Genomic DNA, 27,016 nt, shown 5'->3' with positions numbered 1-27,016 from the left:
TAGCTGCATCGGACTGAGGAGGGCATCAGCGACAACATTCACGAAACATCTGAAGCAGGCTTGTAAGGACAGTTAACATATCCTAATAATAAAAACAGCATTTGTGCAAAGCGTGTTCCTTACCTTTTCTGCCACTCGCCTTTCAAGATATGCCGTATAGCTCAGGGAGCTCCCAAGGCTATATTTACATGGGATTTCCAAGAAACTATTAGTAGAGCTCGGGGAATTTAGCGATGTGTCAATGTCTGGAGATGGCTGCAATGAAGCTCCACAATGCAGAAAAGGGCAGGGAGAAACCTAAAGGTAGAAGCGTGCTCTAGACAAGATGATATTTAAGTCTGCCTAGATGTAGCTTGGACGCACACATGATTTGAACAGTTGGGACAGTCACAGAGGACTCTGGTGACAGAGCAGACATCCTCCGTTGGGACTATAAAATCCCTCAGCATTTTAATACCAAATATTCTACCCATCCTTTGCTACATATTTATCACCATGGAGCAAAATATATTACATATAACATTTTGTTTTCCTAAGTAGTACATGGAAATCTGTCGAAGCAGTTGCTGACAGCCTTTCAACTATTCACTGGAAATGGGGACAGCAGAGGAAGGGGGAACACAGGCCAGGAAAAAACCCCTTTTTGTTTTAATGCATCTTGAAAACAAATCTATGAGAACAGAGAAAAACATTTAACGAATGAACTGAAACAAAGCATCTTGTGCAAGAATCCCAATAAACATCATTTGTGGAATAATAAAACTGCAAAACCATGGAGTAATATTAAACAACTACGTCTGCCATTAAAATAGTGAACGAACTAGTCAATACTTATCCAATAAGACAGAGCTATTTAATAGGGTTTAATTCAACATGGGAACATAGCCTGTTGGATCCATCTAACGACTGAAGTTGGAGGAAAACAACCGATTAATAATGCAGCTTCCCAAAAGGCACAAAAACCAGAAGTCTGTGTCTCCCGGGTTGCAGCCTAAGAGGATGCCCAGATTCATTAAACGCTTCAGCACTGTTTGAATACAGATTTGCTGAATGCAAAGAAACCAGATATAAACCAGAGAGCAAAACAAGATTAGAGATCAGCAAGATGGCGTTCCCCTCGTGAATCCAAATAAACAAGACATTTTGAACTATTTCCAGCATGACTTCAGCACAAAATAACATTTGCACTTCAACGTAATAGTTGATGTTTTAATTGCATGCTAAGAGCTACGGGAACAGTCACGCACAGCAGCCCCGAGTTTAACATTGGCTGCTCAGCCTTCAAAGGAAGTGAAAAGAGTTGCAAAAGAGCTGTGCTGCACTTCAAAGCAGTAACTGCCTTTCAGATAAAGACGAAAGTATTTACATTCACTCTTCAAGCACTTGAACCCAAGTAGAGCACACGGGTTGCTATCAAAAGTTTTGGTATTTGCTAGGTGCCCTGTCCCATCCCCAGACGTCTCAGGTAGATGATGTGACACTTGAAAGGAGCTGGGATGGCATTAGCCATCAAACTCCAACTGAAGCCTCACGTACACGAGAGCCAAGTAGTAAAAATTAAGCCAAAGCAAAAAGGAGCACAAGCAAACAGGATGCAAAGCAAGACGGAAACCCCATTTTCTCTTTGAACACATGCGAGATTGGTGAGCACACCCTTACGGGTAATCCTATTACTTGGGCCTGTAAGCTATGAATCAATCTCAAAGTAAGTCAGAGCCAGCCTCGGGACAAAGCAACAGTCATTTGCTAATTCAGTTGACAAACGAATCTGGAAGATTCCCTCTTTGGATTAAGGATTAATCAGCAGGTACAGCCCATTTTCATTAACTGCAGCCATTTCCTGCTAGCACATCCTTTGCCTTTTCCAAGAAACAGGGAGCAGCTACGTGTCTGAGGGAAAATGAATTGAAACGAGCAAAACTAAATCGACAACAACCTGCTTTATGCTACTCACTTACCAAGAACCAGCCAAGCTATTTAATAAGCAGCAATGGCTAGCAAATCTACCAGTCAAATCTGATCGATCCAAACAAACTGAGCACAGGGAACATACAATATCCGCTCCAAAAATCAATTAAATCTTCAGTTTTGCATAAGTGCCCAAGATGTTACGCCATCACTTCTCTCCTTGGACTCCTCACTCCCCTCTTGGTACACGATTGCTCCATTAACATAGGAGGAAGCAGCAGCAGCACATCAAACCATAGACTGGATTCAGGTACTCCCAGGGGATTGCATGGATTCACTCTTCATCCTCCTCGCTTTTAAAAGACAACCTATGGACTTTGTACCAAAACCCCCTATGCAGATCCTGCAACATCCACTTGCCATTCCCACTTCTGATTTTGATGCATGCAGCTCACGTGCATCTGGGAAAAGTCGGGGGGGGGGGGGGGGGGGGGGTTAATAGGGGGGTCAAACAGGAGCCAAGAAGGATGCCCACGCTTTCCCAGAGAGCAAGGGTAAAACTAGCAGCAGGTCGGCCAGGTGTCGCTGTAAAAGGTGTTGCCTATGGTGTGCAGAAGGTGAATAAAGGCAGCGCTTACACAGCAGATGCCACATCACCTCTTCAGTCATCAGTAACTTCAAGCTCAGGCATTCCCGGCAACAAAGGTATTGCTTCAAAAGTCAATGTCGCAATGAACTCATGTCCTACAGAGGATACAGAAAAATTCTAAATTCACATTCAGTTACATACATGATTAATAGATTTCCCCAAAGGTGCTTTTACGTGTACAAGACAACACCCAGAAACCAGTCACCGCTTTCAATGGAGATTATCTAAACTACCAAGTAGTCTGCACTGGAATTTAATTTTAACCATTCCAAGCCCTTGTGGTATTCATACACATTTTTATTTCTGAACAAGCAACTTAAGCAAAAATATTTTTAAAAGATACTGCATAGGGCTCTGTTCCCATGGAGTTAAATTTGGTAGGTATAAGCATACCTGGCAGTAATAGCAAGCTTAAACAAAAATCGTTAAGAGATACAGAAACTGAGTTCCAGCCATAAACCACTGCTTACACTGCACCGCCTGCTTTAAATAGTCACTGTTGCACTGTCATTATACAGCAATCAGTGCATTTGCTTTGCTCTCTGAGTCCAGAGAGCTGCCACGGTCGGAATCATTAAGTGCTATATAAAAGTAACGTCGGGTTTCTCTTTCAAAGCCACTGACGTTTAAACTTAAAAGAGAATTCGGCAAGCAGCTGTATCAAGCACATACAGTGCCAAGCTGGAGGATGAGTATATTTATATAACAAAAGGCTTCCTGGATTATTTTAAGGCTCAAGTTCTGCAAAGCTAACAATTGAGGAAAGGGATGTTTTCCCTTTGTTTAAAAAAATAATAGTCATATAAAAAAAAAAAACCACTAACAACAAAAAGAAAAAGCCATTGAAGAGACAGCAGACAGCAGTATCTTGATATGCCACTATATTAGATCCCTAGATTTCAGCAACGAGTCATCCATGTCCTTCGTGACTCCACGAGTTTGGAAAATATGTTGCCATATACTGAGACAAATACACAAAAAAATACAGAGGTCCCAGATACCAAGGCATCTGCAAGTAATATCTCCACATAAATTACAAGGTATGCCACATGCCCAACAGTATTTGGTTTGAATCTTTTTCGTTCAGCATGGAACAAAGCAGCCTTGCACCTCTTGCACTGTACACTGTTGATGTTCAACCCCTATTAAATCTGCATTAAACTTTAAGTAATAGATTGCTACATTATTCATAACGTCTGTGTATTGGACCCAGGGAAAACAAAAGTTGAATCAATACGGTGACATGAGCTTCTGGTGTCTGGTAAGAGTGTCTTCCACTCTTTAACATTTATATAGTTGAAGGAGGGTGGGGAAAGTAGGGATTTTTCATGACAAGCCTAGATATTATGGTTTGTCCAGAACAACTATCAAATAGATGCCAGTTTTCAGAAAGCAGCAACTGCAAAATTAGAATCTGCTCGTAACGATTCACCTTACGTGCGAGACACAAAAAAATCAATTCCCTCAAATTCAGCAGCGTTGATGTTTAGTCACGGTATTTTTCTCATTATTTCTGATTACTGATGGTATTTCTTACAGTATCAGTATCTTATACTGATGGTATTTCTTATAGTATAGTATTCAGTACTATATTTCTTATAGTACTGAATATCTTAATTGTACAACACTTGAGATTTAGAGGCATGCAGTACTGTGACATCTGTAGGAGAGAGGCTAAAACCAACTTTCCCAAAAACACATTTGCTCGGGGCACCCGCAGGAAGAATTACAACTGCATTAGGAAGAATCACAACTGAAAGCTGCTTTTCTGCTCTGTCACTCACCACAGCCTCTCAGAATCAGCCACTTTAGTCTCACGAACATTTTGAGAAAAAGCCAGCAGCTTTCCCAACTAAGAACGGAAGGCATGAAAGACTTGGTTGATTCAATGTGCTAAGTCGCTCAGGTTACACACAAACAAATAACAGTTTTTAAAACACACTCTTTCTCAAAATGCCCAATAGCTCCACTCTTATTTTCTGTTCTTACGACACCTCCCCCTCTAGCTCTTAAATCAGTCATGGAGCTTTCCAGAACAGATCAACCCAACAAAACCACGAAAATCTTAAAAGATGCCTTGCAGCAAATCCTCATACAGCTTCAAAGGATTATTAAAACACAAAAAAATAACTACGAGCAGCAAGAAAGGGCATATGCCCCATTTATTTTCTCTTTGCAGGTCATTCATCTACGTCAAAGCCAGAACTGGGAACAGAAACCAGGTATTCCAACTGCCAGTCTGGTCGTCTATCCAATATATCACTCCATTCCAACAGCCAGAAGGGCAAAAATTTCCTTATAAATAGGGGTTTGGAATATTTATACACAACCTACATCTTCTCAAGTTTTGCTCTTAGTTATCCTTACCTGGAAGCAGGAAAAAGGAACCAATCTAAGTGATCTTTCAGTTGCCTTTTCCTAAGATTATACAATTTAGCACTGGAGTTAGACTGTTTGTGTAATTTTTTTTTCTTGAATGAAGAGAGTGCCAGGCTGGCACAAGCAACGGCTAAGCTAACAGAAAATGGAGGGAATCACCATATTCTCGACCAAGCCATGCTTTTAAATGAAAGCCTCACTTCAAGAAACCAGCCAGTAGAGGTGCCAAAAGAAAGTGCCACACAGCTGTAGGCCATTAAGTCAGACGATGCAAATACACAAGTGAGGACCACTGACTGCTGCCAGTCCTGAATGTAAGGCTGCCATTGGCAAACACGCAAAAAATGATTAATCCAAAGCAAAATGGATATCTGCAAGTCCAAAACACGAACTTTTATCCAAATTAAGGTCACATTTAATATCAGTTTACAGTAAACAAAGCATTGAAAAAAACACTCCAAAACACACGTGCTTGAAAATGCAAAATTCATTTACTTACCTGAAATTGCTTTTCTACCCAGAGCACTCGATTCATCGGGTTAAAAGCTGACTGTGAATATGAGAGTCAAAGCTCAGACGACCTGCTGCTGGCTGCTTCTCATGTAGTCATAAGAGTCACTATTAAAAAAACAAATAAAAATCATTACATATTAAGAAGCAGAGCTAACAGCAAGCCTTTTATTAAAATATTAGGAGTTATTACAATGTGAAGATGACCTCAAGGTCTACCAATAGCTGGAATATACAGTAATGGCCATGCTAACATGGAGAGCTGCATTTTAAAAATAGTATTTCCCAAAGGACACAGAAAGAGAGAAGATCCCTGTGTCCAAATAAGGCCTATAAGCAGCTTTCATAGGATCTGAAGGAGGCCTGGAGTGCTTCTTCAGCCACTTTGTGGCATCCCACGGAGAGCAGATCCACCACTCCCCATACACACCTGCCTTCCTGCAGGAGTGTATCTCGGACATACGCTCATTTTCCTCACAGGCTGTACCAGGCAAGAGTGGTTTGGATAAGACCACTGCCCCCAGAACAATGTGGGAAATGGAGCTGCCAGAAATGGGCCACTGACTACCTGGTTTGGTCCAGGGGCACCATAGACCAGAAGCCGTCCACTCCCAACATCATGGGAATGTCAGTGTTTCGCTCTCGAAAGCCATACCCAGTTCCAGCAATACCCAGAGCACCTTTTCTTTAACTAGAAGAGCAAGCAGGCAGAACAACTCTTGGGATACACATACTGCTTGGAGCACACACTAAAGAAATAAATATTGACATTTTCTTTAAAGGGAGCTGCTAAAGTCATCCAGGCTCTGAACCAGGCATCACACAAGGTAACAGGTTTTGCTGACAAATAAGCTGATGCAGGGAGAGCGAAGGAGGAAGGCTGAAAGCCTTTTCTGCTAGTCTTCAAGATAACCAAGATCGTTTACAAGAGAGAGGAAGCACTTGCAACGAAGCAAAAACAAAACGTAGAAATCGAAATGCACATGACCAAAATCCTCAAGAGGCAGCATCCAGGTAACGGGCTTCTCTCCATCCCCGTTATCTAACTTTTGCACAGCCAAACGTTGGAGCCAGCAGCGGTAGACAAACCACTCAGCACCACAGCTGGGAAGGAAATACACTCTTCATCCAACCGCCCCAGCTTTCAAGGGAGACAAAACCAGGGGGGCGATTCAGAAGAGAACCAGCCCCCTTTCACATGGGGCTCTGCAGGGCTATTTCAATTAAACTTTTGGATAAGGGAAAACCAGATGGTCTCCCTGCTCCACTCACATTAGTTAGAAAATTGCGATTCATACATTTCCATTCAAATACTAGTGGGGGGCGGGAGGAGGGGAGAAACCAAATTCCGCTTGCTGAAGCAGAACCAAATCCAAGTAACTGACTGCCGGGAAGCAAGCAGCCTGCGGCATAGCAATTCTGCTTTCTTGGACTCCTTTTTAGCTATGTTTAGGATTACTTGGAAATTCGCATTTGGGTTTTACACTGCATTCTTGCCTCGTCTTCAAGATTATTCCATGAAAGTGCTTCAGGGAGGGTGTCATCAGGCACCCCTCCTCCAAACACCCACCCTGAGCACCCAGCAGCCCAGCCTCCAGCAGCCAGAAGGCTCCTCTGTGTAACAGGCTGGAAGTCAAATGGCTTTTGTCCATCCGGATAGAGCCACGGCACACTGCCAGTGGCGGAGCTGCTCAGTAAAAGCCTTGCTATCCTGCCCTGTTTGCTGTAGGATTGTAGTAATAAAAGCTAATGTTTACAAAATGTAAGACAAGTTATCCATCCCATGAACACCCACCAGCACATCTTCAGTAAGGAGGAAGGCTCTGTTTCCATGAGTAACTGCACTCTTATCTCGTAACAACAGCCACCCTCCCAAACACATCATACTCCCTCCGCTCGCAGGCACTCACTCATCTGCCAAGTTTTATGAAGCCCCAAAAGCCACCCATCTGCTGCGAGCAGCGTCAGCATGAACCGCGAGAAAGCCAGTACCACTCCCCGCATCCGGAGGGAAAGCTCCAAACTCTGTGTACCCGCTCTTCTAGGAAGGACGGATCCCCCCCTGATCCAAGAGATGATGGAGCATAAACTGGTGCTCAAACGTAAACACACATTTTCGATGAGTAAGTCATGAATCAGCATGTGCTGCTGAGCACCACAACCGCTCCCAAGATGCTCGATAATGGCTGTGGCCTCTTCCCCTCTGGCATAAAGCCATACAGACCCTGTAAGGACACGTTTTCTGCCACATACAGAATTATTTCTGAGCCAGTTAGAAGAAAGTAGAAGCAATTCACGCTGACAGTTAGCTTCATTTACTACCAAAGTTACACTGACAGCAGAACTGTATGGCAAGGTTTCATTGGAGCTCATTCCTGTCTGTCTTGTGGCACACATGGACCTTCATTGTACTTTTTGAAAAACTAACATTTGTTATATACTTTTCAGAAGATAAAAGGTCTGTCTTACTAAATCAATTAGCCTGTATGCCAAACTCCTCCATTCTCCGCTCCTTCCCCCAGAGGAAGACCCTTCCGTTTGCACAGCGGTGGCTTCTGCTCTGCTGGGGTACAGGCTGCCAAGTTCAGGGCCCAGTTTCCTTAAATTGCATTTTAATATCTTCATAGAATTAGTTCAGTTTCTGGTGTTGCTAAGCAATAGCAAGCCATTACGGCATGAAAGAAGCCCACTTCTATTTTAGCATATAACCTGACAACATTCAGCTCTGCCTGTGATACCACTTGCTCTCACATCCACAGCGTTTCTTTAATGCAGAAGCACCACCTGAGAAGCGATTCTGATGGTTTTGATGCTACGAAGATTAATTTCTGAAGTTACTTGCCAGTCTTGTTCTCCGTGTCACAAGATGGCTAAGAACTACCAGTCATTCTCAATAGCACCCAAAAACCCTCTAGAGCATCGCTAGCTTATTCAGAATATATGCACCATTTTATAACACCTGATCTAACATATTGTAACCAGCACAGCCTCGAGCTTAGGACAGGCTTAGAGCTGAAGCTGCATCTCAGACTACTGCATTTAAATAGATTACAGCTTGCAGAAACCTGCAAGATTTCCAGAAAGAGCAAATAATTTCTTTTATTAATATTCAAATGTTTTTCAGGTGAATGCTACCATCCTTATTCTCCATGCAGAATTATAAGCGAACCAACTGTCCACATGATTTAGGAGAGTAAGTGTCCACATCTAAGTACCGAGGGCCACTTCTCGAGACTTTACAGAAGTAAAAATGTCTCCTTGTGCTGTACATCATCTGTGCCTGCAAAGCACAGACATGAAGCTTTGGAGTTGAGGATTCTCCTCTTCCTCTTTTCCTTCCCACTTAACACATATATGCAAGCAGCACCGTTGCAAGAGGAGCAAGAGCAGGCTGTTCTCTTACCTTCTTATCCAACATAAACAGCAAGGATCAGGAATGTCTGCAAAGGCTGGATTAACCGGCTATCAACTGCTACCTAGCAAAGGCACCTCAATGATTAGAGCAGTATTTTCACTTTACACCCTAGCACAGGAACGCAGGTGTATTTCCACATTTCACTGGCATGTTTGCTTCTCATTTGCCAGACACACTAAAGTATTCCTTAAAACACACTGGAGAAATTCAGCCTAAATAGATCACTTGCGCAAGTTCGCCAACCCAGTACGCTTGTGGATTAAAGAAGTCAAATTAATTGATTTAAAGACAACGTAAGGGATTTTGAGAGAATGTTGAGCCGACATCTAGGATGTCATTTTAATCCTCCTCACAGTTAATTCTTTGAACATAGGAAGCCAGTAAAATTTGTGATGCAGTTCTTACACAGAAAACATCTCCAAAGGCATGCTAATCACTGAACTATTTTGCAAATTGCTCCTAATCTACAGTTGTTTGCCTCTGCACTCTTCCTGCAGAGACAATAAAATCATACAGCTAATCGTAATGTAGCACTCACTCCCAATGAAAGGGTATGTAAGAAAAGAATGATCCTCATTTGTTTTATGTAGACAGATCTGCAGTAGGGAACCATTATCTAAACACTACTTCCTCCCCTCCCAGCTTTCACTATTATATTTTAGGGTAACTTCCATTTTACATTTTTGTCTTTAATTGTAAAAAAGCAGAATATTTTTAGCTCCCATTTCCATTTTAGGAAGCTTTAGAGACAATTCCCCCCTGCCAGACACACCGCATTTTTGATCAGTGCTCGGTGAAGCTCTAAGGGAGGGCAGTCCAGAAACATCCCCTTCATTTTTCTTATATGGGAAGATGGTAGTAAAACAGCTAGCACGCTGCAAACTCATTCCTAATGTCCCAAAGCCCTGAGAAAACTGTTGCTATCACAACCGACAGCAACATAATTATGTGAATTAGCAAGATTTATTCATGGGATTACCTTTGTTTAGTTCTTCAGCATCCTAGTGACCTGAACGTGGACTGGGGACAAAACCGAGAGGAAGAAGCTCTAAAGACTTCAGCAACAAATGAAAGATACTGTTTGCAGCAAGCACGCTTTCTTCACTATTAAAATTTGCACTTTTATCACGGAAGCACAGAACTGTACTCAGTCTCACGTCTAAGACAACTTTCTGCACTAGCTTGTACAAAGCCAGCCATACACCATCAAGTCTTGATTTCCATTTTGTGCTGTAAATAAGATGAAGTACAATTTTTAGAAGTGTGGGGAAAAAAAAGGACTGCATGAGCACCATTTAAGATGACAAACTTTAGAGGTCTCTTACTAAATAACTATGGCAGAGAGAAGAGGAGATATAACAAAGGGGGAATCAGCTTCCATTAAGAAATAACCAGATTCAAAACCCCCTTTGCCTGTTGCCTGGATTTATTTTTAGGTCAAGTCATAAGAGATCTACAAATAGCAATCTCATTAACAGGAGACGGTCTCTTTCCCCGTTTCCAAAATAATCATTCCTCTCTCAGGCCTCCTCCCCACCTTCTTGTTGTTCAGCCTTCCAAAAAACACCTTACAGGACACACTCCTCTCCACAAACCTGGCCTCAACATTGCTATGAGTCTCCTTATCACTCAGGGTGCCAATTGCCCCACGGACACTCGGAAATCTTTACACTAGGTGGATGCCAGGACACAGAATTGACTTGGTACATACTGATATTTTCAACTGTCCCTACAGGGAAAGATGCTCAAAATTTCCCAGATTCACCTGAAAATACTCTGAAGATAAAAAGCTACGATTAGTTAATTCTAAAAAAAACAAGTTATTATTAGGTTGGAAAACATTAATGAAACGAAACACACTGCAACTAACTCATAGTTAGGTCATTTTCAGGATATTCGCAGTCAGACCTATCTAGATAATTTCCCCAGGTTATAAAAACCCAAGGTGTGATTATTCAGACAGATATTCATATTTTCTGGATCGATATTTGGATGAAGGTTCCACTATATACAGCTCCCACTAGCAGACTACTTAGCGCATATATACATACACACGTATCTATTAGAAGGACTTTCTTGAAAGCCTCATCTTTTTGAATGCAATGTTGTCTGCTGCAACATTTGCTTCTGAAACACACGCTCCTTGATCACTGGCAAACCCACCAAGGGTTCCCTCAACTGGCAATCAGTAAACCTACTCATAATAAGTCACGTGCCTCTTCCCGAAAAGTGGCTAGGAAATGACAAGCCTTCCCTTTAGCCCGTGACCTTTCGTACAACATCCCTTGTGAGTTCATTATGCAAACATGTTAGAGATAAGGAATGCAGGGTACGACCCAGGGTACGACCCAGGGTACGACTGGAGTTATGGACCTCACTGCCGCTCTTGGAACAGACGATAACACGAATGAAGTTTCCTGTCTTCTGCCACCAACAGGAACTACTTCAAATTGCTTGTTTTTACCAATCAAACTCGTGTTTGGCGTCTCATGGATTATTTTGCACTGACTGGTACCTATTCTGGCTTTATAGGAGCTGGAGGAGAATGGGATGAAAGCCGAGGACTCCATGACAAGCACAGTCTACACGCTTCTGCTAAAGGGATGGAAACAGAAATGGTTCACCTCAACCTGCAAGCAACATCACGTGTCAGAATTCACACTATAATACATGACTTCACACCCAAAAGCCTTCCTGTCAAGTTATCTGCTGACTTGGAAACAAACTACAGCAGTTTTAACTTAGCTCTTCCCATTTTGCAAGTGCTTTGAAACAATAGGCCCTTAGACATATTCCACCTTTGCAAGCGTCTTTAAAAAGTAATAGCCTATACAAAGCACTTACAAAGAGAGAAATTGGAATAACTGGTTTGGCAAAAGGAGGTGCACCCTTCATTGAACAGAGCTGAGAAATTCTATTTCTCATACTTAGATTTTTCAGCTTTTAACATGAGAACAATACTACGAGTTTGAGACTTCGCTAGTTGGACAATATGGTACCTGCAGAGTAGTGGTGATGATGGCATGGGAAGAAGGGGAGACCAGGATGCATGCTGGTACGCTTTCGTGCTGATCTCAGAGGGAGGACAAGCAGAACGGAGAAGCAGGGTCAGTTACAGACGGTGCAGTCTGGAGAGATTAAGGCAAATAAGCAGGGCACAAAACCAGATCTGTTGCGTGTTTTTTCAGCTCCAGCAGGGTTAAGAGCATTAGTTCAAATTCGCTTCTGGAACACGATCCTCCGCTGGTGACTGAATGTCTCCTTTGTCAGCCGCCCTGAGTCACAGGCGCACAGCAGCTCACTCCGGCCTCGCTGCTCCTCTGAGGACACAGGGTGCATTGCATGGAGTGCATCAAATTCCAGAAGTACCCGTGGATGCCGACCGTTCTCCTGGGCAGGGAGGTCAGGGGATACTTAGCAGGACAGCTGCAGAGACATGCTGACAAGTTTTGCGTTCGCTGCTCAAGCTTTGCAAGTAAGCTACAAACAACCTGCTTCATGAAGCACACCAATACCTTCACTGAAATGGAAAAACAAAAAAAAAAAACCCTAAACACATTCTCTGCTCATCTGGCAAATACACTCAAAATGTGCTCAAGCAGCTTTCCCTATGTTACTGCAGCAGTTAAAGATCTTTTGAGTATACAAAAATGTGCTGTTAGCCACACTGAAATTTATAAAGGAGGCTTCTTTAAGCCTCTTTAAGTTCTTAAAATATCATTCAATACTTTGTATGTACGTCTCTTCTAAACAGAAGATTTGCAAGATAATTTTACCGATACCAGAAGAGCAAACGCTGCATGTTTGGGCAGCTGTCCCATTTTAACCTCCTTTTCAATTCACCTTACTGCCCAGGAAAACTTAATCAAAGAAAGCCTGTAAAATGCAAAAACGGAAGGTATTGTTCTCACAGCACCTCCAGGCTGAAACCAGCATACCCGACGTCAGTGACTTACTTTTTCCAGAGATTCCCTTCAGTGCTGCCATCACACAACTAAAAGTTTAGCATTTGCTAAATCCTTAAATTCAGTCACCCCAAGCTTCAGGGCTTTTACTTTCATGATATCCCCATGCCACAAAAAAAACTACTCATAGCTGTTCTGCTACATCGGCTGAATCAACGTGTAAGAGCAGCTAAACTGTGCGCCCTGTGTCAGACAAGGCTCTGTCTGAGGCTTTGACTGCTTTCAGCTCCAGGAGTTTCCTAAGCCTGTATTTAGTAACCCTCGGGGAATTTCTCATCCAAATACTTGCTCAGCAACCCCCCCCGAACGTGATCCCATTTAAACTCTTTGTGTCCAAAACATTATCTGGCAAGGAGTCCGACAAGTCTGTTGCTGTGTGGAGAGGGGAGTCTACGTGCCACTGCCCGCCCCTCAGGATTCCAGTTACTGTCGCATCCCATCTCCCACACAACTGGGGTGGAAAGAAATCCTTGTTTCTGGCTTCCAGGCTACTTACAGATTCAAGCAGGTATGTTTACACCACTACCTAACCTTTAAGTTGTCACAAGCTGTTGGGTTGCCTCCCTCAGTTCTTTCTCATAAACAGAAGCCAGGTTACAATCCACAGGTTGAGAACACTCTTCCCCTCTGTAATAACACGTGGGAGATGTTTTAGAAAACCTTTACCATAAAATAACAAATGCCAGAAATGTGCCTTTCCTCTGCAAGAAAAACTATACAGAAATAGACTGTATCTCAGTAGGTTCCTCCATTACTCCCAAGATGTCATACTAAGATTTTCAAGCATTAAAAGTGTCAGAACAACCGATTTTTACATTCTTTCACATGAGGCATCAACTCTGGCAAAGCCAAAGTATTCCAATATCCCAAAAAGCTGATCACTTTGGCCTCCAATGCTGCTAGCAATGTTCAACAACACACTTCGTATTTCCTTCAGGATTTAAACAGCCTACAGAATAAAAGGAGAGAGCAGCAACCATCCCAACAGTTGACAGAGCTGACAGATGACGTTCACTGCCTGAATGACAAATGTCAACGCCACTAGCTCACAGCAGGAGAATGCACACCTACTAGTGTCAGAGCTAAACCATACGTACCAGATCCGCTTACCAAATGCATTTCTGCTATCACTTGTGGTCTATTTTTCTACAGTGGAATCTGATCAGGCTGGTGTTAAGCTCCTCAAATACATTTCTAGCTGTTCCTACTTACTACACAGCAATATAGTAACAATATTGGGACAATATTCAGTAACAGTTTTGGGACAATTTGGGGGAGAAAAACTACTGTAAACTGTTCCATAAATAAATCTGGTTATGGATGCTAGTAATTTTTCATACAATAAATGGAAGTGTGATACGCTGATCAAAATTAACATTTAGATATGACATGTTGCCCCACTACATCCCACTCCTGGCCCTCAACTATGTTAGAGGTCCTTGTTAACGCTGCAGCATTCACGATGGCTGCATTCCAGTCTGAGGGTAAAAAGGTTGCCTGTAAGCGGTTTATACAGTATGTGAAATGCTTTGTTTATCCAAAAATATTTTAGTTCCAACAAACATTAAAGCAAGACATAGATATCAGCATTTGCACAGTAAAGAATTGCAACCCCTACAGATACTGCCAGAAACTTTCTTCCTTACGGCTTTACAACTATAAAAGACTATTTTGCTAAAGCAAAACTACAAACAAAAAATGAAGTGTGATGCTCTTAATATGCTAAAAAGGGTTGTTATAGCAAGGGTGAGAACAAACAGAGGACAAAGCAGGGGTGCCATTTCATTCTTGCTCGCTTTGTTCAGAGCAGATCATTGTATTAATCAGTAGGAAAAACTTTATGGTGCAGCAGGGTAAACCAAAACTTATGGGGTCTTCCCCAGTAAACGGACTCTGGAAAACCACTATAAAAGTAAAAGGATTTTCCCTACAGCCTGGTCCGCAGTTTAACTTGCAGTAGTGAAATCCAGCTAGCCAGCAGATCATCTACTACACTTAAGTCTTACAATAGTCATACCCACCTTAAAAATAAAACTCTGCCCAAAGCATGTTAGATGGCTGTTATTTAAGACAAGAGGAATTAACCACATTGGTCACCAGAGGCAAAAAGCGTAACAGTTGAGAGGGGAGATTTTGAAACACCACTCACAATTCAGCACAACTCAATTATCCCAGGGGTGCAGAACTGGAAGACAGGAATATTAAGAATGTTATTGTTCAAAAGCAGCAAAGAAGCATCTCCTTTTCCAGCTCAAAGCTCTTCTCATTTAAAGACATGCTCTAGACATGCTCTCAACACGTTTGATTTCTGATCCCTGTTTTAGTAGAGCAGCAAAGGCTAAACCAGATGTGCTGTACCCTCTTGCTAAAGCCGGATACCTAGCTGGGGGGAGTGGGGGGGAAGAGGGGGCAGGGGACAGTTATCTCCAGCCCCACTATACCGATTGTAGTTATTGACTAGTGCATTTTTCTGTGCTATCTCCTTATTTAGCTCTGCAGTCTCCCCATAGCTGCTCCAGGTGCATGCTTTTCTTGAGTTGTGGTTTCATTGTTTGCCCCTGCCAGGGAATTCCCAACCACAAGCTGATTCTGCACCAGTTCCTCACTTCCATAAACTGCCTAATTAATCAATGGACTTATCTCAAGCTACATTACAAATGTAGAATTAACCAAATATAAATAGAAAAAAAATTTACGCTTTTAAAACAGCGATCTGGCAGGTAAGGAAATGTTTTCCTGCTCTGTTAACATCACTACGTGCAGGTTTACAACAAGGTAATACTATATACTTCTCTATTTTATGTTAAAAAACACCAGGAGATCCTATACAGCACTAGGGCAACGAAACAGCAAGTTTTGACATTACCAAAGATGTAATGTGCAGAAAAGTAAGCCCTACAGTTTGATAAGCCATTTCCTTGTAAGGTACTAAAAAACACATGGACCTTCACATAGGTCTTACTCACACTGCCTTAAAGCTAGAATTTGCCTGGTGTGGTCAGAGACCTCAAACAGGAACTGCAAGTAGTGAAACCCGAACAATCCAATATACCAAAAAAAACCCAAAGAAAGTAAGCTGGAATAAACTTTGGTCAACTTGGTGCTTACCCTCCACGAGGTTAACTTCAGCCCTACAAGATTGTTTTTCAAGACTAGTCTTGTGCAACATTTAAATATAAGGACACTAGACGAGGCTCAATAGTTTAAGCAAAAGCTAGCAAGTTTATTATGGGTCCCTGATGTAACCCCCGGCACTAGGCTGCAGAAATAATCACAGCTTTATTGTGAGAACATAGATAATTTCAGTCTTGCTCTAAAAAGCCAAAGAGTGTATTATTGCTTAGTATTGAACAAGTTGCAAGACCAAGAGCACATCACAGCCACCACATGACAGTAAAACCAGACAGACTTCATTTTCCATTTTTTTCTTACACCAGGGAGAAAAGTAGTTAACACCAGGCATATTAAGTGCCAAAATTAGCTGGTTTGTTTAAATGCAACATACGAAACTGTCTGCAGTATTTCCTGAGGTATGAACAACAAAAGCAGCAAGTCACGCAAGATTTTCAAGTCTTAGTTTAAGACAAAGAGGAATATTTAAAAAAAAAAAAAAAAAAAAGGGAAAGACCTGTACTCCACCTTTGAAAGCACAGCAGGGGCAGAAAGGCAGGCTTCTCGTATACCAAAAGGATCACACGGCACCTCCAGGTTTCACAAACCCCCTCCAATCTTTAAAAATCAGATCCCTCTTCTTCTCTTTCTCCAAAGACACATGCTTTACAAACCCGCTGGGAAAGAGCCTAATTCTGAAACACACGTAAGTAGGCGTGCAAACGGCACCTGTGCTGTAGCAAGTTTCAAGTGTGTCAAACTAAAAGCCATAGAGATTTTAGCCTTCGCTGCCAGTCAGTACAAAGAGCAGTAGGCAAAGTTGCCTTGTACCGTTGAATTTACATGTCAATACTAAAGTAGACAAAGAGGTTAGAATATAAAAGCGACCTTCAGCCTCCCTGTCCACTCAAATTCTTCTCCAAACACTTGTAAAACGGCACAGCTATCCCCGTTAGTCCAATTAAGAGATCGGTCTACCACAGACAGACCAAACAACCATTGCCAGTGCGCTATCGGTGGTTTAAAGTAGTGGCATAACAGTTCATCACCGCCTCACCAAGAGACCTTTTCAAGTCACTGCAGAAGATGGCGGCATAGAAAATAAATCCATTCCCTTCACTTCCAGAGATTTACAAGGGTTATGCTCACCTCAGAGAAATCATAACAACCTTTTGCCTTCTTCAATCCCCTTTTTTTATTTGGGGTCTGAATTAATTACAGGTCAGAGAGCAGATGAGCATTAGCTCAGTCTCAGTCGCGCGATAAATGGCCTGCACCCCTCTGACCTAGACGGATTTCATTGATCAGAAGAAAGCCTCTCAGCACAGCGCAAACACCGGTGCGACAGTAATAAAAGCTGAAATCTGTCGTGCCATCTCGTTTCCCATTCCTCTGCACAACACATTTTATTTTTAGGTTATAACATCTGATGCAGGAGGTAAAGAAAGGATGGGCACAGGCACAGCAGCTGAAAACAAACTTGGAAACGCCAAGAACGAGACATTTCCATTTCACATTTAGTTACATTAGCTACACCTTCAACTCGCGTTCAGCATTTCTGGAGTCACAGTGGCAAGATTTATACTGTTACACTGATGTCACCTTCACATGTGGTTTCCCCGCAGTCACAAGCTGCTTACAAATGCTTGTCACCATCCTTGTGAACTAGATCAAATGCTGCTTTTTTGCCTCTTGCTTAATAGGGAAACAGTACAATTGAACAAGCTGGGTCGGGTATGGACGGGGATATTGAGCAGGTGACTCCTGAGTGGTGGTTCAGCAAGGAAATCTCCGGTATGAGAATTTGGAAGTAGTGAAGCTCTTTTATAACTACAAGTTACATGAGCCAAAGGCAGTAACAAAACTTAGCTCTGGGGAGAATTCAAAGGTCAGAAAGAGAAAGGAACAGAAGCATGCAACACAGATCAGATCTCCGTCTTAAGCTCACACAACGTTTAGATACATGGACAAAGCGATCCTCCAAGCAGTGGCCTGCTCCCTTCTTACACACGATGCTTCCCTACAGTTAAGGAACTTTCTTCTCATGTCACTGCAAATATACACCACGGGTATGCATCAAAGCAACAGAGCTACATAGTGAGGCTTGGGCAGCAAGTTCTGCCTAAGGGAAGAAAGCAAAGGTAAGGAAAAAGATGATTGGCCAATATCAAGCACACCTTTTCCTGAAGCAGCTCCTCTTGATAGAGAGCTAATTTTCACCTCGGACTGCTAGCGACAAAGGGATGCACACCCAGAAGTACAAGCAGAGCCTTTGACAGCCTGAAGCTCTGCTGCAGTTCCTTCCTCCCCTCTTCCCCAGAGAGGCTTTTTCTTTTTTTAAACTTACCAAGCACATCTCACAAATCTCTCATAGCCACTTAAAGTCAGGGGTTAAGTGGAGCTGAAGTGAGACAGCATATCTGCTATTACACTAAAATTGTCTTACATGTTCCTTTTTGCTAATTCTGTTGGTGCCAGAGTTATCAATGGGAAGTAGGAGGAAGCTGGAAGGCAGATCTGTTCACCAGAGCAGCATGATACAGGTAATGGCACAGTAATTCAATACATACTTGCCTTCTGGGAGTATTAAATTCCACGGCTGGGTCTGCAGAGGAGCTCGGTGACCTGGGGGAGGTGCAGCCTGCTCCCAAGTCTCACAAACCGTGCCTGTTTCTCGGGTCTCCGGAGGCCAAGCAAGCAGAGGCTCTGCTGTCAGTGTGCTGGAAGTGGTTTATTCCCTCGTGGCTGTAAAACACAGCAGTTCAGCAACAACCCTCCTGACAATACGCCGTGCTCAGAGGAGCCACGGACCTCAAACTCCCAGAGAGGCTTTGCTGTCATCTGCCACACACACCAAATTCAGCAGAAACTTTTTTCTCCTGCGACACTGGACTTGAGTCCCCTGGGAAGAGAGATTCATTTACTCTTTTGTTGCAGTGGCCGGAAGAGAGACCTGCATATATATGCACTGAGGGCAATGAATTCAAGCTGGACTTGCACTTGACTAACTCACTGCAAGTAAAAAGCAAAGCTCCAAGATGATACCTGGGAGAACGACAGAGGTGCTTTAATTAGTCTACAAAGCAGTGTGTAAGAGTGGCTGATGGGCAAAAATTACTTTGTATTAAAAATCAATACGTCCCTAGTCTGATGCAAATGATACCTAAATCTCAGTAAGAGTGCTTTTTAAGTGGGCTTAACAGACACATTAACAAGTGGCAGATGATTTGCTAGGGGCCAGGGTGCAGTTGAGGGGTCATCGCTGTTGGAAGGCAGCACAATGTGTCCATAAATAAAGTAACTCAAGTTCACCTGCAACAAAGTAAGTACAGGTGAGCCCTGAGGAAGCAAAAAAAAAAAAAAAAAAAGATTTGAAACTTCTAGCCACAAAAGTCATAGCCATAAAAGTTGTTTCACATACTTAAGGTTTTCTACCCTCTATCTTGACCTAAAAGCCATCAACTTGGAAAAGGAATTTTCTGGACCACACCCCTGCCAGGCTACAGTAATTGTTTTTTAATCTGGTTTCTTCTGGGCATTGAAAAGCATTTGTGCAGTGCTACAACATCCCTCCTATGCAGTTAAATAAACGGTAAGAGATGGTTACCTCCCAGGCTTCTGGGAAACGATCATCAGTATTCATTTAGAAATTCCTTATAAAAGAAGATATACTTTCGGAGTTTGCTTTTGAGAGCGCTCTGTTTGCTAAGCCTCTGCCTTCAAGTCAGAGCAAAGCCCTTCAGGACAAGCAACCCTGGGCAGGCACTGCAAAAGCAACCGTGAGAGATGCACTTTGAGGCTCCTAGAAGTATTTGGCACCCCGCAAAGCCTCGGCTATTCCGCAGCAGGCTGTCTTTCCCAGAAGCAACAGTTCAATACTGAGAATTGCCACCAATGCAACTAACGAATACCCACTCTGACTTTAAATATATAAAGATTCTGATTTAACTTTGACCCTTCGGAAGAGGAGCCACACAAGAAGAGATCTGACAGTCCTTCCGCTGCACAAACCGAAGGCGCGGGGCTGGGGGAGGCACAGCCGCGGGGCTGACGGGCACAGCCAGCTCCTATTCTGGATGTAGGAACTGCCACGTCACAGTCTCGCCATCACCAACACTGTTTTAAAAGCCTCAGGCCCCAAAGCCAGAAGTATGACCAGCCTAGTTTTGACCTGCATGAGCAACTTACTCTCCCCAGCGTCTCATCTGTTAGTCCTCATCATCTCCCCATTTTCACTATGCAACCTCAATGCTTTTACACTTTGTTTTGAAGAGTTTTACTATGTTTTTAGTATTTCAGCAAGAGCTGCGTTCCTTTCTCCTTCTGACAGTTTCTGTGGTAAACTTTGATATCACATCCAGTTACCAAACTGTGGTTTTTGAAAGACGAGCAAAGTCCCCGAAGAAACCAAAGTACTGGATTGGAAAGGGAGGGGGGAACTCCCTGCTGCGGTCTGCTCCTCTTAAAAATACCAATAGCCAGGAGTCTGAAAGCTGCATCTGCACAGATATGAGGGATTAATAATCTCTTCCAAACAAGTTCATCAACAAGGAAAATATTACTGGCTTTTGCACTACTTCCCTTTTTGAGAGGCCATCTCCTATAATGCATCTGTTACTCAAGTTTTCCGTTAGCTTTATAAACGCCAAACAGCCTTTTCCAGTTTTAACAGTTAATCAAATGATTTATGAAAGGTGCAAAAACACTAAATTGGCAGGAAAGAGAAAAACCAAGCTCCAGCAATGTATTTGCAAATTTGACCTGAACAAACCAACATATTTTCTCTAAAAAATAATAGAAAAGGAGGAAACTTGAGCTACATCTTCCTCAAAAGGGAAAAGTGCTGCTGGGTCTGCAGAGAAATCTTGAGCTTGGGAGAAATGAGTCACTGTCAGTAGAAAGGACCTGCCCCCATATGCACAGAGGACCCCACGATGACTTGTTCAAAAGGGAGAACAGTAACATAACACCAAAAAGAGCACTGGTACCATAAAAACATCAAAATCAGGACATTAAACAAACCCATTTGAAAATGGCTGTTTCTGCCCATTTCTGTTGAGCAGCCCAACATGACATCAACCCACCAGTCCTGCTTTACAGAATTTGGTTTTGGAGTTGCCCGCTTTCAGTTCCCAACGTAAGCAAGAAATTTATGTGCCAGCAGCACCCAGGTCCTTAGAAACATCAGTGGTACAACATATTCCACTTTTCAGCAAAAGAAACCTTTATACTGCAGATTTGACAAGCCAGATGGCCTCGGATCTGGCGAAAGCATGATTTTTGGATCCACCTCCCCTCAACCACAGGCCCCAAAACTAGACACACCTCAGGGTCAGGAGCAGGAATCTGTTCCACCCCCCTAAAAGCCATCTGCGAAGTCCTGGGGCTCGCCAAGCAACTGCTAATTCCCCTTAATTGCTGGAATGGGACCATCCCCTCCGCAGGGAGAGAGGGAGGGAGGGGAGGCAACCCTGCACAGCCAGGAATTGCAGCCAGCTCTCCCTCCCCTGCCCTGCCCTCGGGGGATGCTTATCCCTGACTCCAGCCTCACGCATACATTCGCTGGGAAAAGCAGATCTCCTTTGAAACCCATAAATTGTGATCCTGCTTGCACTTCTGGATGTAAACATGCAGGTTGATCTCTTGCAGAGCAAGCACGACACAGCGGCACGTATGACCTGGGTGGGAGCATAACTGGGATGCCTTCACTTGTTAGTTTTATTCTGGCTCATCGCAGACAGCTCGGTGAAAATCCAAACGCGCACACTTGCAACAAGGAGGATGAGGATGCTCCCTCCTCTCCCTTGCAGCTCTGCACACGGTTTTTTGGTTGTTAAAGGAAAGGACAGTAACTGTGGCAAAGCGTGTCCCCCACAACCCTGCACTTGGAGGGGTGTTTGCTGAACAGCCTGACTGGGGGAAGGGTGAGAAACAACCTGCACAACTAAAGGGTTTACTGTAATAGGCTTAACTGCTGAGCTGGTAGCTGCAGAAGGGGTATCTGAAGTCCCAAAAGCACGTGCAGATTCTGCTCTCATCAGATATAGCCATGGGTCCTTCTACGTAGGATTAAAGATGGATTGACACATATTGCAAACGCGGTTTCCTTAAGGAAAAAAGGAAACATTCTCTATAAAATATAATGCAAAAGAAAAATCAACACAGACCCTAAATGTCTGATGCTGACCTTACCAAGCCAGGCTTTGTTTCCTGCTTTAGCATATTCGAAAACCAGCCCTCAGTTTACGCTTGATCAGCTGCACATATTACCAGTTGTTAACAAACAATCTACAACAACATTTTCATCCCCTCCCTGAAATTTCTAGGAAATTAATTGCATGTGAGCATGAAAAGAGAATCCAAGTTTGACAACACTTGCCAGAACAACATTCCTACATTTTGAGTATATAAACAACACACACAAACCTGGTGACTGATCCAGCAAAGGCAGCTGTTGTTTAAATATCAAGCTCCCCTTCCCTTCTCGCCTTACCAGAAGCCCCAAATACAGCACAGGGTCTCCGGCAGCAGGGCAGGACTCAGAGGTACCTACACCATGTGCTCCAGGTGGGGCCAAGACTCACCCTTTCCAAGCAGGAGCCAAGGCACTCTCCTTCCACAGCAGCAGATGCTCCTCCGTGACTCGGCAGCGGGGTCCGATTTCCCCCCCGTGCACTCAGTTGGGGCCCCCTTGCATCCCATTGCTGTCCCTGCTCTTTCTAATGAGAAGTAGCTGCAGAGATCTGATTTCTGTTTCTTTCCCTCTACCCTTCAGGTAACAGCCACCACTCAGGGACGTCTTTGAGCCCAGGGGGAAGGAAGGTGGCGGCAGCAGAGGTCTCACAGGACATGACAGGGCCTTGAGAAGGTGGGAATGGACACAAGGAGGTGGAAGACATGGAAGAATGGTGAGAAGACCAGTCCAGGAAGGCCAGGAGGACTGCTCTAAGAGGTTATTTGAAAGTGTATGATTTTAGCTACATTTCTGAGCCTTGTACAAACCTCCACTCACTTTGATGACAAGTACCACCACAACTGGTACGTTTAATTTGAGAATACTTGCAAAGTCATGCTGAGAATACTTCTATTAAATGCTGTGCTTAAAAACGTGTCGCTTTACTGCACATACACTGCATATCAATACTTACACTTGAGGAATAAGTTAAGTATGCAGCTTTGTAAGTCTCCAGATCCTGGCTCTCCTCCTCCTCCCTGCAGAGTTAACACTTGTCTAAGCCACTGGAGGAACAGTGCTGCCCTCACCCTGCGAATGTAAACCATAGCAATAAAAATACCAATTAAACAAAGAAAGGTACTTTGTTCAAGACAATCTAACCTGCCCTGTACAAGACAATCTGTCTTCTAAGGGGCTGACTTGAGATCTTCATTTTAAAAAAAAAGTACAGCACAAATAAAATATGTGCGTTATTATTAAGCACACAGCAATTCACTTCACATAAATGACCACAGAGTAATTCACCTCTGCTTTATAAAAAAGGAAATGTTTTTAAAGCAGTCCTTGAAAGGAAACAAATCCTCAAATTCAGAAGAGGATAATACTGCCTCCAGAGAAGCCAATGAAGAGACTGTTCCTCTTGTCATTTATTTTAATTGTTCCCCCATTTTTAAAGCCATAAATACAGAAAGATCAGCGTGTTCAGCTCTTCAAATGCTTTAGATGTTTCACTTTGCAGTGTCTGTGGAAATAAATGGACTTTTCCTTCCTTCTAGCTGAAGTTTGTGTTGCCTCTCTTAATGACTGGTAGCAACATTAAGAGCAAAGACAAAATGATGCAAGAATTATACACAGCTGCACATCCGAACCCCTTGTGCCCGCGAGCTCTCACCCTAAATCATACTTCTGATTTCATACTTCTTTACATCTAGGATACACACTAAAGGCAAGTATACATTCACACACACACACGCTTTACCTAGAATACTGAGAACTGGCTTTCTAAGTGCTGAAATCCCTTCCTAGAGGATGGACTAGTCAAGGCTGCTACAGCACCAATGTAGTAGCATCAGTATCTTAATTCTATCTTACTAATATCAGGCACCACAAATACCCCAGTGGCATCTTGCCTGTGCCCTCCGCCATTGCTCCTCTGCTTCGCCCCCTGCCACCAGATCCTTTCCCAGGGATTTCCCATTCATGGCACCTCTGCTCGCTTTAACCCCTTCTGCTGGAGAACGTGGTGCTCCGTCAGCCCCTCGCCGTCTCCAGTGCAGAAGCACCAAGGCTGTGCCCCAGCTCAGAGAAATCACCGGGCCTCTGGTCGGAGAGCAGGGGCCAGGACTGTGCTGGGCAGAGGGACTCTCATCCCAGAGGGAAAAGACCTCGCAGTCCCACACCATGCTGCCCTAAAGCATTGCTCCAGCACCCCAAAACCTACCAAGCCCAGGCAAAGAGTCTCAATGGCACCTGAGCACTTCTTTCCGACAGCAGCGAGTTGCACTAAATGAATACAGCATAGTCTATTATATGAGAGCTACATTAAAATACACCCCACAAGTTTTTAAGGCTGCATTGGGCTCTATCCCAACTCTCCTAATTCAGGAAAGTACTGGGAAACAAGCAAGTTCAGGCATTTCCAGCTGTCTTCACAGGTCCTGTCACTGCACTGGCTATTCACAGCCAGCAAGTGCTTTAGTTGCCACCTCTTGAAAAAGCAATACCCACTCCAGTTTATTCTACTACAGACCCACAATTGCCTCTCATGGTGTGTTTTTTTAAAAAAACAAACAAACAAACAAAAAAACCAACATCAGTCACAAACGATTCATTGCAGAAGTTATTCCACTTTAGTGGCACAGAGATTGCCATTAGTATTTTGCATGACACAGACCTGGAAGAAAAGTCAGTTACCACAGCACTAGCGAGGGCAGAAAACATGTGGCACAATCCCACGTGCTGACGTTCACTGTGTTGCTATTTCCCTCTCGATAAGGTCCTACTCTGCTAGGTAAGCCAGAGTGCATTTCTCCAAAACCTCCTGGGACACCCTTTAACGCTGGAAACTGGGGAGATGAAGAGAAGGGAGAAAAAAAAAATTAAAAAATCAGCTCTATGATAGCCATGAATTAATTCAGCCCAGAAAGCTCACTTTGAGCAGATGTACCTGAACCTTTGCTTTCTCTGGGAATTGAATCTACAGCCTCTCAACCTAAAAAGCAAGGATTTAGAGACAGGGATCAGAGCTTACAGCTCCAAGGCATTCACACCTCACCTGGGTCCCAGGGTGGGAAGCCTCTGCCTCCCACAAGCCATCCTGCTACCGCAACCACCAGCTCAGAGGGTGATGCACCAGTGAAAACCAGTCTCCCTCAGTCTAGGAAATTCAAACAGCTCATCTTCAGTGAACATCTGGAGTTGGTCCACACGCTGAACACATCAAAAAGATTGTCACTGCTATTTAGATGAAAACTCATAATAAATGAACAAGGATCCTTTAGAAAGTAGCACACCATTCTTATTAGCACTTGCATGCACGCTAAATGCCATGCAATTAGTCAAAGTCTTAATGATAACATTTATACAGGAGCTTGCACAAGAGATGGGACTGAACCGTGTGCCCCGACTACGTGTGAGTAACCAAGACTACAAGGTGCAGCTACTTTTTCTGATGTTCAAAAAGGGGCAAGGTGTATTTATTGGATTGTACATTTGTATATCCAGCTACTTTGAAATCACTTCACCCTGTAAGGTCCAACTATGCACAATGCAGCTGGGAACACAAGGCAATTGCAAGCAGTAGCATCTTACCCATAAAAGCTATAAAGGCTTCACCTCGACACAGGTTGCAATAAAAATGAATCCTTCTCACACAGTGTAAAAATTGTCTTTCTAAGCCTATTTGTGCTTTAAAGTGTTCAGACATATTTTATTAATTATATTTATTAAGCAGCCTAGACAAACTATAGATTCATTTTTCTTGAAATCAGGTAAACAAAGTCCAATATGACTTGGATTTTCATAATTATCAAGCTGTTTTGGCATTTTAATTTGCTATGATGAGTTTTGCACACACAGCAAGACCAGACTCTAGAACCTTCACCTTGAAAAGGTTGGAGCTTCAGCGATCCCACAACTGCATGTACCAGGAACACATGTACAACCCCATTCTCAATGGTGTCAATATCTTTGCACAAATACGAAGATCACACACCGTAACACGTCATTTATGTGCTGAGAGTGCAGCTAGGCGGTGGCAGACAAAGCATTATCCACTTCACGATTTTTGTGACGCTTATGGCAGAAGGGCCAAACACTGATCAGGTTATTATCCAATCTGCAAATAAACCCAAGTAATTAATTTAGTAGCACAGCATTGCATCTTGCAGGCTGAATTTCAACACATAGCTATTACAGTGGAACTGCTTGAAGGAACAGAGCAATTCCCTGTGATTTCTACTATATAGTCTGCTTTCAGGCTACAACCGTGAAAAGACCAAAAAGGAAGTCCTGAACACAGAAACAAGATTCCCAGATCGTTAACGAATAAAATCCAAAACAAACTATGAAGCCGACAACCATTTTTGTACAGTGGACAGTTATTGTAGATTGGACAATTATTTTAAATATTTGCTCATATCCAGCTACAAATGGACAGTATTAAAGCACCATTACCAGTGTGAGAGGGATTACAAAGTTAATGCAAACAATCTGCTTTTAACCTCTTAAGTACTTTGTGCCATATTAGCAAAGGAGTAGTCTAATGGGAAGAATCACAAAAGGATTTTAAAGATTGGCAGCCACTCAGTAAAATGGCCAAGGAAAATTGCCTGTAGGCAGTTATAAAATGACGCCAGTCAATTCACTTGCGCTGTGATGAACTGTGAGTTAAGCAGCGCCATTCAGAAGTTAGGATCTTTAAAGAGTAACTGGTTCATTGAAAACATCAGCTCAGCTGGACAGGCACAGAGAAGAAAACAGCTAACAGCCTTTTCTGTTGCATAAATCTGGTGCACCTGTATCTTAAATATCATCTGTATCTCAGGTTCCTCCCTCTCCTCCACTCCCATCCCACCTTGGCACTGAGAAACACCGAATAAAGCTTGCAGGACGGACTGTCTCTA

The 27,016-nt window shown here is 43.1% G+C and overlaps 1 protein-coding gene across 5 annotated transcripts in view; it reads right to left on the bottom strand.

Moving 5' to 3' along the window:
- Window positions 1–27,016, bottom strand: part of SGMS1 (sphingomyelin synthase 1) — a 100,046-nt gene that overhangs the window by 66,002 nt on the left and 7,028 nt on the right. For all 5 annotated transcript variants that reach the window (XR_012674216.1, XR_012674213.1, XR_012674215.1 and 2 more), the window contains exon 2: window positions 5,436–5,554. The gene's annotated coding sequence lies outside the window, so the exon portion shown is untranslated. The remainder of the gene's footprint in view (window positions 1–5,435; window positions 5,555–27,016) is intronic.

The sequence above is a fragment of the Calonectris borealis genome, chromosome 7 (assembly GCF_964195595.1).
Source record: "Calonectris borealis chromosome 7, bCalBor7.hap1.2, whole genome shotgun sequence".
NCBI classification, from domain to species: Eukaryota; Metazoa; Chordata; class Aves; order Procellariiformes; family Procellariidae; genus Calonectris; species Calonectris borealis.
This window is presented reverse-complemented; position numbering and strand designations above follow the sequence as displayed.